Genomic DNA, 14,947 nt, shown 5'->3' with positions numbered 1-14,947 from the left:
CCGTTATCAGTGCTGTTTATTTACACAAGTAGTACCGTCACGCTTCCGAATGCTCTTCACATTTGTATTACACCTGCAGCTGTGTACATTAGTTCTTTAACCCTCCGTTACTCGAGCCAAAATTCGTGACATTGTCACTCGCGCGGATGACTGGTGTCATCCACAAAGCAAGTTGTCTATACGTATACTTTGAACTGTCTTTGTGGCTGGTTTTATGAGTTTTTATTAAACAACTATAATACATTTAACATTTGTACACAGTATAATATATTCTAACGTTTGAAACAGTCTGATCATTTGAAGAACAATATCTTCAGCTGAATTAGTGGCATGACATGGCCCCTCTTGTTGCTTACCGACGTACGGTTCTAAATTCAAAGTGTAAGCTGTTTTTACATCAACCAAAGCAAACACTTTTAACCCAATACTTTGCTTATTTCCTAGGAATATATATTCTGAACAGGCAGTTTCCTCTAAATGCCAAAAGCTCTTTGTCAACAGTAAGATATGCACTAGGTTAAAAATATTTTTGTCAATTGTTCGTGAATAGTACAAGTACCTCTCTGATAGCTCTGATAGCAGCTAGCTTGTCAGTCTCTCTGCGAACACCTCTATCACGGATATTAACAGACCTCAGACATGTCAAGAGAAACCTGAGTCGGTTTTCACTTATGCATAAATGACATGATTCAAGTCCGTTTCCCTTTGAGTTATCCCACAATTTCAATATAATCTAGAACATCTCGAAGATCCACACAGACATAACAAACCAATGAAAGCTCTGATCTCTATCGCATCCCTTTCGCTAGATAAGTTACCACGAACTTCGCTGCTGGATATATTAGGTCATGCTGCGATAATGCTTCAGAATTTCTATTTCTGTCTTTTTTATACGAGCCTGACTTTTTGGTTCAGGCAAATGCGTAATAATATTACTAGATCTGCTTCTAACATTGGTAAAATATTTATTTTTCCTCCGTTTAGTTATTCCATCTTTCCCTGAAAAACCGCATCCTCTTCAGTTACTTCTTCCTGTGATTCATATTCATCATTTTTTGGCACATTTTGTTCTGATCCTGAATCATGGCCGCATTCATGAACGCAGTCCTCAGTCTCTAAGTCAGCGCTGTCACTGTGAGCATCTTCATCACTCAGCTCATTGAACCATTCCAACTATACATTAGGATCTCTACTTTGACATTTCTTCCAAAATTTAAAAATTAAGAGAATACTAGATAACATGGAAGGTAACTGCAATCAGTTTCAATACGTCTAAATTTACAGACATGAAAGATCGGTCGAATCTAGGAAAGCAATAAAGTAATACAGAATTACTTTGTTTCAGATTGTGGCAGCAGAGATCGCGCGGATGAGCAGTGTCCTCCAGACTATAATATTGTTTCATAAACAATGTATCTTTCGTAGCTGAAATCCAGAAATTATAGGAGCTAACAGCCGGAGAGTTAACAGAAAGGTACTAAAAATGGCGCGAACTCAATCCAGTCACACGAAACTGAGCGGGAAAGTCATGTGGATGACGAGTATCATCCGCGCGAGCAACGGAGGGTTAAGAAAAAAAGCGCCAACGAAAAATAAAGATATCAATAAAGCTGTACTAGTATATGGGAAGGAAACATTGTTGAGTATTGTTTCGAAAAAATTGGAAATGCTCTGGACCGGTATACAATTTTTTACACGAAATTTCGATAAAAATGGGATGCTCATAAGCAATATCTTTTTTAAACGTGTACAGTACATAAATATAGACTCTAGGACAAAAAAAAAAGGACACAGCACTAAGCAGTGGGGTGGAATTCAGTAGATTCAGTAGATGTGATGTACATGTACAGACAAACAAATAATCATAATTTCAGAAAAAATGGATGAGTTATTCAGTAGGAAGAGCTTCAAAAACTGAGTAAATCAATGACGCGTTGGCCTTCGCCTGGCCCTTGTGCAAGCAGTTATTCGGCTTGTCATTAACTGTTAGGTTTGTTGGATGTCCTCGTGAAGGATATAGTGCTAAATTCCGTCCTATTGGCGCTACTTGGGGGTCCCTACCCATAACGCCTCAAACGCTCTCAATTGAGGACGGATCCAGCGACCTAGGCAGCGTCTGATAAGCAAGAAGACAAGCTGTAAAAACTCTCGCCGTCTGCGGGCGGGCATTATCTTGTTGAGATGTAAGCCCAGGATGACTTGCCACGAGGTGTCGAACTTCGTCTACCTACGTCAGTGCTGTAAGGGAGCCTCAGGTGACAACCAAAGGCGTGCTGGTCCTGCTGTGAAATGGTATGACGGCCAAGACCATTACTGCTGGTGGGCGACACTCAGTGTGTGGGTGTCTCCAGACACGTCCTCGCTAGTCAGGGAGGTTCAGTTCGAAGTGGGGCTCATCAGTAAAGACGGGTCTACTCTGTGTGAGTCTGGGCCACTCTGCCCGACACCACCGCCAACGGGGTTCTCGGTGTGCAGAGTAGCCGGTGCCAGGGGCGTCGTGAACTCAGACCGCTTTCTGTAAGCCACCTGTTCATGACTCCGTGCTCACTGAAGCGCCATTTGCGTATCAGATCGACGATAATCACGAATCTGGACTCTGAGTGCCCCCGAGGACAGCTCGCTCCTCAGGTTCTGTCGCCGCTCTGGGTGAACCGTTCCGCTCCAGACGCCGTGTTCCTCCACGGTTCGTCCATTCCCGTCAACATCGTGGAACAGTGGCATCACTCCTGTTCGAATGTCGAGTGATTCGTCGATTACTCCATACGTCTTCACTGAGTCCTCTCTCAACAGCTGATACCTGCGCATGTTCACACTCCTGTCTAATAAGGCATCGTTACTGTCCAGCTGAGTACACATAATGGAATTCCCAAAGACATTATGCTCTGGTATCGACATGTCCCCTCTTTATTGTCCTTGCAAGCCACTCAGTACAATTGCGCTCGAGCGTCACACGTCCATTCGTCTGCTGCCAAATTTTACAATTTTGAATTTTCCGTTGATGTCTGAACGAATATCAGTTTCTGTTCAGTTGTGAATAATTAGTGTAACTTCTTCATGATGGATCGCCTATTTTTTCCTTTTTTTACCTTAGGTTGTATAAAGCGAAACACTGCTCTCAAAAGTGTCTAAAAGTTTGGGCCAATTTACTTCAGTCATTCACTTGATACCATAGTGTAATAATGATTTGGACGGGTATATTTCTTAGTACACATAATAGATCAGTACATACAAGTAATATGGAAGGGACACGTAGTTAACAAAAACTTCCTGCCCGATTTTCTTCAAATTTTGACAGTATCGTAGTGAACATGTGAATATACACTGAAGGGGCAAGAAACTGTCGTAGGCATGCGTATTCAAATACAGATACCTATATAGGACAACAACTGTGTGGCACAGTTGTTACATCGGTTACTGCCGCTACAATGCCAAGTTTTCGAGATTTAAGTGAGTTTGAACGTCCTGTTATAGTCGGCTCTCGTGCGATTAGACACACCATCTCCGAGGTAACGATGAAGTGTGGATTCTGCCGTACGAATATTTCCCGAATGTACCGTGAATATCAGGAATCTGGTAAAACGTCAAATCTCCCACATCGCTAGGGCTGCAAAAAGATCCTGCATGACTGGGACCAGTGTCGACTGAAGACAAGCGTTCAACACGGCAGAAGTGCAACCCTTCCTCACATTGCTGCAGATTTCAGTCCTGGGCCATCAACAAGTGCCAGCGTGCGAAATATTTAACAAACCATCATCAATATGGGCTGTTCAAGCCGAAGGTCCACTCGCGTACCCTGACTGGTGACACGTACGTAACCATCCCGTCTGATCACCCGCATCCGCTTATGTCCATTGTACATTCCGACAGACGTGAGCAATTCCAGCAGGACAATGCGACACACCACAGGTCTATGATTAGTACACAGTGGCTCCACAAACACCCTTCCGAGTTTAAACACTTCCGCTGGCCACCAAACATTATTGAGAATATCTCGTATGCCTTGCAACATCCTGTCCAGAAGAGGTCTCCACCCCGTCGTACTCTTACGGATTTATGGAGAGCCCTGCAGGATTCATGGTTTCTTCAGTTCCCTCCAGCTCTATTTCAGACATTATTCCAACCCATACCACGTCGTGTTGCGGCACTTCTGCCTGCTCGCAGGGGCCACACACGGTATTACCCAGGTGTACCAGTTTCTGTGGTTGTTCACTGTACTGTGGTTATATATATATATATATATATATATATATATATATATATATATATATATATATATATATAGCTAAAAGAAGTGGCAAAGAGGAGCCCCAGTGCGCGCCCCGACACAGTACGCGCGGAGGCTTCAGACCGGTACATCTTACCGACTCTCATACACATGTAACAGCTGTAAAGCAGTGTAATTCAAACGTTTACAGCCGTCTGAGGATGATTCTCTCGGTTCGAAAGAAGTAACAGCGGAACTTTTGTAAATCACTAGTTGGTGCCTTCTTTCGCCTTTGCAAGAATCAACTTGTAATTTGTACATAGTATGTGCTTTGAAGATGTATGTTTTTGCGAAATAACAGGAAGAAGGTTTTTGATCCACGTGCCATTAACACTGAGGAACCTCGTTTTATTTGTGATAATAGAAGAGAAAGGGTGCCTGGTGGCGAAGTAAACTAGTCCTCTGATTTTACTGAAAACTTTATCTCGATGTTGTGAAGACACACACAACGCCTGGAAGTTACTCTCCCTCCTGTTATGCACAAGGATATCTGAATGTAAAAAGCGTTATTTGCGACTGTCTTCAATGACGCTTCCTGGGTTGACCCCTTTACATAATATACAGCATATTGAATAATCTCCCCGAAAACGTGGTTATGTGCACGGGATTCTAATGTTGTTCTTTAATTACTGAAATGATAGCAGTATTTAGTATCGCAATGAGATTTTATTGGTTTCAGGAACAAACAAATCCTGTCGTCAAATATTATGACAATATGTGGCCGTTCAAATACATGACATGTGCAACAAAGTTTCATGAATAATTAGTGGCCAAAGTTGAAGTGAGGACTTGCTGGTGGCGTTCAGATCCTGAGGTCGTCACTCGCTAGGCTTACACACTACTTAATACAACTTTCGCTAAGGACGACACATGCACCCATTACCCATGCCCGAGGGAGGTCTCGAACCTGCGACGGGAGGGGGGGGGGGAAGGGGGTTGGTGGTGTTGTGAACTGTGGAGAGGCGTTTCAGACCACGCGGCTACCCTGCACAGCAAGTGATAATCTGCCTAATGATTGAAGTTCCCTTTCGTCTACAGCGAGTGGGCTGATTATCGTGACGTATTAGCAGTCCGCTAGCTTGTGGTACTGTGATCGAGTGACGGAACTAGTGTGTCGAATCCGACCAGTGTGGGCAGTTTCTGGGTAGCAAAGTCAAAACAGATGACTTACTGCCAGCTTTGCCAGAGCTGCAAAACGCCGTGCTGGGTGAGCTCTCCAGCGATGCGCTGCACTGCGGGCTGCAGCCCGGCCACGGACGACGGCCGCACGGGGTAGCCGCGCGATCGAGGGCGCCTCGCCACGGTTCGCGCGCTCCCCCTGTCGGAGATTCGAGTCCTCCTTTGGCATAGGTGTGTGTATTGTCCTTAGCATAAGTTAGTTTAAGTCAGATTAAATTGTAAACCTAGGGCTCCATCACCTCAGTACTTAGGTCCCATAGGAACTTACCACAAATTTCCCAATTTCCATAGACGATGTTCTGGCTACTCGTGAAGTCGAACTCAGGTTATGCTGGCGGGTGCTTACAGAAACTCTGTCCAGGCTATCGAGACAGTGAATACTCCTAACTCGACTCATCTCCAGCCTCTAATTCACGTTTTCTCTGCTGCAGGTCGGGAAAAGAGGTCCCCAAGCAATTTCATTATCTACAGCAATCCATAAACGGTAATTGAAAGCAACAGAAGAACTACAGAGTACAGGAAGGTCATATACTACCTGACCAAAAGTGTCTGGACACCTGGCTGAAAATGACTTACAAATTCGTGGCACCCTCCGTCGCTAATGCTGCAGTTCAGTATGGTGTTGGCCCAGACTTGGCCTTGATGACACCTTCAACTCTCGCAGGCATATCTTCAGTCACGTGCGGGAAGGTTTCTTGGGGAACGGCAGCCCATTCTTCACGGAGTGCTGCACAGAGGAGAGGTGTCGATGTCGGTCGGTGGGGCTTGGCACCAAGTCGGGGTTGTAAAACATCCGAAACGTGTTCTATATTGTTCAGGTCAAGACTATAGGCAGGCGAATCCATTACAGGGATGTTACTGTCGTGTAACCACTCAGTCATAGGCCGTGCACTATAAAGAGGTGCTCGATCATGTTGAACAATGCAATCGCCATCCCCGTATTGCTCTTCAACAGCGGGAAGCAAGAAGGTTTGTAAAACATTAGTGTAGGCCTGTGGTGTGATGCTGCCACGCAAAACAACAAGGGGTGCAAGCTCCCTGCATGAAAAGCACGACCGCACGTAACACCGCCGCCTCCGAGTTTTAGTGTTGGCACGACAGACGCTGGCAGATCACGTTCACCGGGAATTCGCAATACCCACACCCTGCCATCGGATCGCCATATTGTGTACCGCGATTCGTCACTCCACATGAGGTTTTTCCACTGTTCAATCGTCCAATGTTTAAGCTCCTTATACCAAGCGAGGCGTCATTTGGCATTTACCGGCGTGATGTCTGGCTTACGAGCAGCCGCTCGACACTGAAATCCGAGTTTTCTCATCTCCAGTCAAACTGTAGGGTCCTGATGCAGTTTGGAATTCGTGTGTGATGGACTGGATAGATGTCTGCCTATTACACATTACGACCCTCTTCATCTGTCAATGGTCTGTATCAGTCAGCAGACGAGGTCGGCCTCTACGCTTTTGTGCTGTACGTGTCGTTTCAAGATGTTTAGGTGTGTGGAAATCTCGCGTAGAGACGTATGACACCCAATCACCAGCAGTAGGTGTCAGAGCAAAGTACGTAATATGAAAAACGTATGTTTTTGGGTTGTCCGGATACTTTTGATCAAATAATGTATCTGTGAATGATCGGTTTGTAGATCTGACGTCCTTGCGTTGCTTGGTCAGCACCTTAGCTCAGCGTGTTCGGTCAGAGGGTTAGCTGGCTTCTGTAGGGAAAATAAAAGTCAGTGAACGGATGGACGATGAACTTGGCTGGACGTCATGCGACGTCCGCTAAGTCCCCGAACAAGTAGAACGAACTGTAGCGAGCAAAATGAGTTCAACACAGAACAAATTTGGTGGAGCGTTAGGTCATCGTGCTAAAGGTCCGAAGTTCAAACCTCACTGCTGACAAATAGTTTTAATTGTTTACTCGTTTAACTGTTACGTGAGAGAACATTTTTCAGAGATGTAAAAAGATTTTACGGAGTTTGTAGCAATGTTGTTTTGGGTGTGTACTTTCTCTTCGTTATTTGAAACCAGCAAACCATTTGTGTACATTTGTGCAGATAGTTGCGGACATGTGCGACAGAATATTCAGGGGCCAGTTTCACAGAATAAACGCAAACAATCGGAACGGTAGAATAAAGAAAGAATTGCATCACACGTGCGGAAATATTAATAGCCCCATATAACACTTTCACGCATAACACAGTAAAAGAGTTGTCGTAATTAGGATGTGAACCCAGGACCCTTGGTACAACGCTCTAACGCTCTACTAACTTTGCCATCTCAGCTACACGTGTTGCCTCCTCACATGTATGCCTTCCCTGTGCTCCGTACTTCTGGCGTTACTTTTAATTAACGTTTACGTCCATTCTGCTGGGCAACAGCACATAATACAAACTAAATCGGAGGTTTGGCTGACTCTCCACCGACACACTGCTTTTGCTGTCAGTCTGATTGTTTGACACCTGGAGGCTAGGGTTGGAGCACCAATCACGAGTGTGCCACTCGCCGCACACATGCCTCCAAAAGATCCTACTCCAGTCTAGAGGCTTGCGCCAAAAACTGGCGGCGCCTTGTCACCTCAGCAAGCGCCGTCAACTGCCCACCAATCAGCCTGCTCTTTAAACTGCATGCCTGAACACCGCAGCAGGGTAAGAGTAATTGACATTGCAAAGTGTGGACACACTGCTGTCACCGAGCTGGCAATCTAAGAACGCAAAGTTACAGAGCCCGACTGCCCTGGGCAGGTACCACGGCGTCGCACTGGCCATTCCGCGAAATCATTTTTGCCGTACTCCCGGCCGAGACAAAGCCGTGCGTGCGCTTGTCACTGCAGTTCGACCCTCCTCGAACCCGGAGGATACGGTCAAATACAACTTCCCAGTCACGTTCACATCTCCCACACAGAATTTGCATCAACTGATCTTCGAAAACATAGCAAAGACAGTAGCATCCACCAGCTCCCGATACATCAAGCTTGCTATTGTCACTGCCAGAGACAACAACTGAAGCAAATAATGTAAGTAGGCTGTTTAGGTTTTTATGTTGGTAACGCCACGTATCGCTCTGTATGAAAAACTCTGACTGTGCTGTGTGCAGTCTGTGGCTGGTTGGCATTGTTGGAATATTCGCTCGTGTAGTGTTGGGCTGTTGAATGTGAACAGTGCGTAGTGTTGGGCAGTTGGAGGTGAGCCGCCAGCAGTGGTGGATGTGGGGAGAGAGATGGCAGAGTTTTGAGAGCGGACGATCTCGAAGTGTGTCCTTCAGAGACAGTAAATTTGTAAGACTGAATGTCATGAACTGATATATATATATATATATATATATATATATATATATATATATATATATATATATATATATATATATTATGACTTTTGAACACTATTAACGTAAATACATTGTTTGTTCTCTACCAAAATCTTTCATTTGCCAACTAAGCGTATCAGTAGTTAGAGCCTTGAGTAGTTTGAATCTTTTATTTAGTTGGCTGTATTGGCGCTCGCTGTATTGCAGTAGTTTGAGTAACGAAGATTTTTCTGAGGTAAGTGATTCATGAAAGGTATAGGTTAATTTAGTCACGGCCATTCTTTTGTAGGGATTATTGAAAGTCAGATTGCGTTGCGCTAAAAATATTGTGTCAGTTTAGTGTTGATCAGAATAAGTGAAGAGAGAAATGTCTGAGTACGTTCAGTTTTCCTCAACTGTTTGAAAATCAAATAACGTCGAGGTTTATCAGCACAGTAATTCATTAATTTTTCTAAGGGGATGTTGCAATTAGTCGGTGAGGAGAAGCCACAAAAAATTGGGTGAGGAGAAGCAAAGCAAAGGAAAATTGGTTGCTTTCAACGATGCCAGCCTCTTTCTTTTTCCAGTAAAACTAATACATCTCAACCAACATGGAACCAAACTGAGCGAACCCACAGTTGTCCGCATCTCGTGGTCGTGCGGTAGCGTTCTCGCTTCCTACGCCCGGGTTCGATTCCCGGCGGGGTCAGGGATTTTCTCTGCCTCGTGATGACTGGGTGTTGTGTGCTGTCCTTAGGTTAGTTAGGTTTAAGTAGTTCTAAGTTCTAGGGGACTGATGACGTCAGCAGTTGAGTCCAATAGTGCTCAGAGCCATTTTTGAACCCACAGTCACCCAAGAGGCCGGTCACACAGACAACTGAAACGTGAACACGAGGCTGATGGCCATGCTCTTATTTTCAGTTTCACCTATTCGTCTCTGCAAACTTCTTAGTTGAAACGCCCTGTTTAAGTCTTCATGATAGAACACGTAGTTGGAATTGTGGAAAGGGGCCAAAACTAACTGTCAGTTGCACTCAAACACATAACTTTATTTGCTTGTCCAAACGGCAAATATTTTTGGACTAAGTTATCGGTTGAATAAGCCACACTATTTTATGCCTTATGGGCAGAACCACTTAAATTTATAAGCGGCTGAAAGCCAGTAACTTAAAATTCAGACTCAAACAGAATACTTACAAGGCAGAAGGCCTCACGTAAGTAAGTTCTATACCTTGGCTGAAGGCCCAACAGATCTAACACTTGAAAAACCAACAAGTTTAATTTAAGGAAGGCTAAAGGCCCATGATTTCACACTGCAGGTAAAATTAATTAAAAAAACAGAAGGCAGAAGGTCTTATCTTCAAGTACGCTGAAGGCCCAACACAGACTGATACTTCAAAGACAAGAACTTTAATTTAAAAGCGGCTTAAGGGAGATTACTTAAAACAACTATAATAATTTTTGTTAGGAGAAAGCCCAAAGCTTTATCTTTAAACAATATTTACACAGGCTGAAGGCCCAAACAATCTAAGATTTAACCAATAAAGAATTTAAATTTTAAAGCGTCCGACAGCCCATTATTGAAAAACACAACTACAATAAATTTTCAAAAGGCAAAATATCCAAAGCTTTATCCAACAAAATATTTTAAATGAGGCTGAAGGCCCAAACAATGCAAGACTTGACAAGTAAGGAACTTTCAATTTTAAAGTGGCTGAATGGCCATTATTAAAACCCCCATCTAAAAGAATACAAATTCAAACCATAGGCTATAAGCCATTAAAATACATCCAGCGGCGCTCAGAAGTTTCCGGGGGTCTGTCTGCACTTGAAATATTAACGTTCACTCAGGGGAGACAGGTGGTCGGTCCAACTATATCCGATCCGCCGGCAACCCAACCGAGAGACAGTCAACGGACCCACCGACAACACGACTTGCTTTCCACCCGACCAGGACACAGGGAACTCCAAAGCATAAACGTAAAAGGCGTAGCCCCCCACAACCAAGTATGCATAAGCTGTGAAAACTCCACAGACGTGTTGGACAGCGACAACACGGTGAGGAAAGAACACTTCCTGAATTTTACGTCAGCGGCAAAGGCTGGTAATCGGAACGCGAACGGTCACAAGGCAGAAAATTCCACTGGTGCACTTGGACTTCAAAAAACCAAAATACAGTTAAACTCCACCGGATGGTGGCCAAACTTTCGCCATCTGGAACACTCGCTGTTGCTCACGGGAATACCGCCAACAGCCAGCCATGAAGACCGACGGCACAGTGTGAACGGACTGGCTTCGGTAATTAAATCACCACTCAGCTCTGACGTCGTGGGTCGGTGAGCCACGAACCCCGCGGCACTCTGAACAGCTCCCCCCCACACACTCCGACACTGCGCAGAGACCGCCAGCTGGCCCGGCCCACTGCGCCGCGACCAGATTTCCCGGCTGATGCACACCGACCGACCGACTGCCGCACACCTGCCAGCCGGAAACTGTAAGCACCGGACCAAAGACAGTGCAAGGTGCGAATATCGACACACACCGCTGCTGCCACACGTATAAAGAGGAAGAACCTCGGCATAACCGCAATAACCGCGGGAAACCGAACATACAGTTTCAGTCAAGGTTTAAACCAACACATACGCCGGAGCCAGTACGGCTCATTAGTTACCATTCAAAACAATGAAAAATTTTCAGACAGGTCTGAACACAATCATATTCGCACTTTTCTATTGAAAAGAAACTCTAATACAATGGCTTGTTCAATAATTTAATCAATAAATCTCACATATACTGCACCCCCGATCGAAACAAACATTATACATAATGAGCAACATGACATGGGAACCCCTCAGCTGACATTCATCCTCTGACACATTATTACTGCAACAGTCTTACTGTACTCAATTACACACAGAACATTCAAGGAATTTGGTATCTGAATTATAGTGTAACGTTTTTGAACTTGTTATTAAAAGAGCAAGAAACTTTGTAGAACATTATAAACAAGAACAGCGTAGAAAACGTGAAAATGTAGACACTGATTTAAATTATTAAAACTGCTCTCATGTGTCACTCAATACATATAAATTCCAACAATGGTTAAATTATAGACAATAATTTTCATATTCACTGTGGCAGTGGTATGATTAGTATACAGTAATGTGTTGACCATACATAAAACCCAAAATATTGACCATAATGTATATGGCTTATCAGAATCACAGCATCAGAAGGAAATGATAAGTTTTTGAGCCATATATTAGTCTCAAGACCGAATACAACAATAATAATGCAGATAAAATTCGTGTCTCATTGATGAAATAGACAGCGAAGCGTTTGAAACTGCTACTAATATTGATTGGAGAATTGTGATGGAGGTATGCGATATCTGAGCTTAGTAATAAATCAAAAAGTTCACAGTAGCAAGTTACCAGCAGTGCGCGGTCTTCAAACCTATGTTGTACAGACATAGATGTGACAAGAGAAATCGTTTTGTATTTTATGGGAGCTGTCCAACGACAAACAAACTCAAACTGACAACTACAATAATATAGCAAAAACACAATTATTATGACTCGCTACCGAGCGTTAGTAGTTTGGTGAGAACCGACTGGTTTCCCCTGACAGGTAATAACTGAGCAGAAACGTGGCCGTACCCCTGAGGTCGTGGATCACTAGAGCTTCACACTTTAGCGCGAATCACTAGCACTTATCACACACAGTATTTCAAAATTAGACTGCACTGACAAAGAAGTTTTCCAGCGCCCGTGTGACCTCGTGAGTGCACAGTGGTATGCGGGAGCCGCCCCCTCCCCCCCCCCCCCCCCAGCACGGGGCACGATGGCACCACGAGCAGACAGCAGCCGGCCATTGTTTGCGTGGGTGAACCGTGCTGGGAAGTCGACACAGCAGGAGGACTCGACGTAGACACCTCGGGGGGCAGCCATAGAAGCCTATGGCGCCGACTTTTCCTGTGAGTGGGAAAGCATGTGTACCACCACTAAGGTGAACTACGTAATTTTTGGCACCCCCTCAGGCCCTTTAGTCAACTGTCCGAAGGCAGTGAGATCCAACTTGCTCATGGATAACAAAAAAACTGGGTAACTACAGTGAAGAACCGAACAAACACCTGCCTGACATCTTGAAGGACACCCCACGAGCACCAGAACTGCCGCAATGTGACGTGCCATCGACTCGGCTAATGTCTGGAGTAGTACTAGAGGGAAACGAGACCATGAATCCTGCAGGAACAGCTGTCCATAAGACTACGACGGAGTTGGAGATATCTTCTGAACAGAACATTGCAAGGTATGCTCAATAATGTTCATGTCTGGGTAAAATCTGTAGCAATTATGGACATGTGGGGTGTCGCATTGTCCTGCTGGAATTTCCCAAGTCCTCAAAATGCACAATGTCTACTTACACAGTTTCAAGAACAAGCTTGAGATGATGAATCTGGGAATATACACTGAAGAGCCAACGAAACTGGTACTCCTGCCTAATGTCGTGTAGGGCCCACGGGAGCACGCAGAAGTGCCGCAACACGACGTGGCATGGACTCGACTAATATCTGAAGTAGTGCAGGAGTGAAGCGGCACCTTGAATCCTGCAAGACTGTCCATAAATCCGTAAGAGTACGAGGGGGTGGAGATCTCTTCTGAACAGCGCGTTGCTGGTCATCAAAGATATGCTGAATAATTCTCGTATCTGGGAGTTTCGTTGCCAGTGAAAGTGTTGTAAACTCAGAAGAGTGTTCCTGGAGCCACATGACAAAAAATCTGGACTTGTAGGGTGACACATTGTCCTGCTGGAATTTTCCACATCCGTCGGAATTCACAATGGACATCAATGGATGCAGGTGACAGGATGCTTACATACATGTCATATGTCAGAGACGTAGTCCAACTGCACACGGCCCACACTATTACAGAGCCCGCACCAGGTTGAACAGTTCCCTGCCGAGATGCAGGGTCCATAGATTCATGAGGTTGTCTCCGTACCCATACTCGTTCATCAGCTTGATACAATTTGCAACGAGACAGGTCTTACCACGCAACATGTCCAGTGTCGGTGTTGACGGGCACAGCTTCGTGTCGTGCAGTCATCAAGGGTACACGAGTGGGCCTTCGGCTCTGAAAGCCTATATCGATGTCGTTTCGTTTAATGTTTCACACTGTGACACTTGTCGATCGCCCAGCATTGAAATCTCCAGTAATTTACGGAAGGTTTACAGTTCTGTCACTCTGAACGATTCTCTTCAGTTGTCGTTGGTCGCGTTGTTGCTGAATATTTTTCCGGCTGTAGCGATGTCGGAGATTTGGTGTTTTTCCGGATTCCTCATATTCACGGTACATTGGTGAAATGGTCGTATGGGAAAATTCCACTTCATTGCTACCTCTGAGCTACTGTGTCGTCGCTCTTGCGCCGTCTATAACACCACGTTTAAACTCACAAAATCATGATAACCTGCCATTCTAAGGGGCGTTCAAACAGAAACGATCCGGAGATATAATTACAGAAACCAGTACCTGTGTGTTAGAAGTATTGACCCTGGCTGTTGAGACCCATGTGACACAAGTTGGTGAATGACTGTCTCGTAAAATTCCCGGGGCTGTGATGTGAACCAATTCCGCACGTACAACTGGACGTCGTCGTGCAAGGTGAATCGTTTGCCCCTCGGAGCCTTTTTAATGGGACCAAAAATGGTGCAATTACAGGCAGACCTCCCATTTGAATTTCTACAGGAGTGCCGCGACTGTGTTGGCCCTATAAGGCTTTGCATTGTCGGGGAGCAGAATGACCCCACGGGTGAGGTTGCCTCCTCTTTTTGATTTGATCGCTTGGCGAAGGGTGGTCGAGGTTTGCGAGTAATGGTCGGCATTCACTGTTGTCCCGTGATGCAGGAAGTAAATCATTAGGGAGCCATCTTGCTCGCAGAAGAACGTCAGACTAACCTTTCCTACACTCGTGTGAACGACGACGTCCAGCTGTACGTATGGAACTGGTTAACATCGCAGCCCCAAGAATTTTATGAGACAGCCATTAACCACCTTGTGTCACAGTGGGACAGGTGTCTCAACAGCCAGGGTCAGTACTTCTAACGTACAGGAACTGTTTTCTGTACTTATGCCTCCGGCTCGTTTCTTTTCGAACGCCCGTTACAGCAGCAGTAACAGATCTCTATCAATGCACAGCCACTTGTCTTATATAAGCTTTGCCG

The sequence above is a fragment of the Schistocerca nitens genome, chromosome 11, assembly GCF_023898315.1.
Source record: "Schistocerca nitens isolate TAMUIC-IGC-003100 chromosome 11, iqSchNite1.1, whole genome shotgun sequence".
Classification (NCBI taxonomy): domain Eukaryota; kingdom Metazoa; phylum Arthropoda; class Insecta; order Orthoptera; family Acrididae; genus Schistocerca; species Schistocerca nitens.
Note: the sequence above shows the minus strand (reverse complement) of the source record.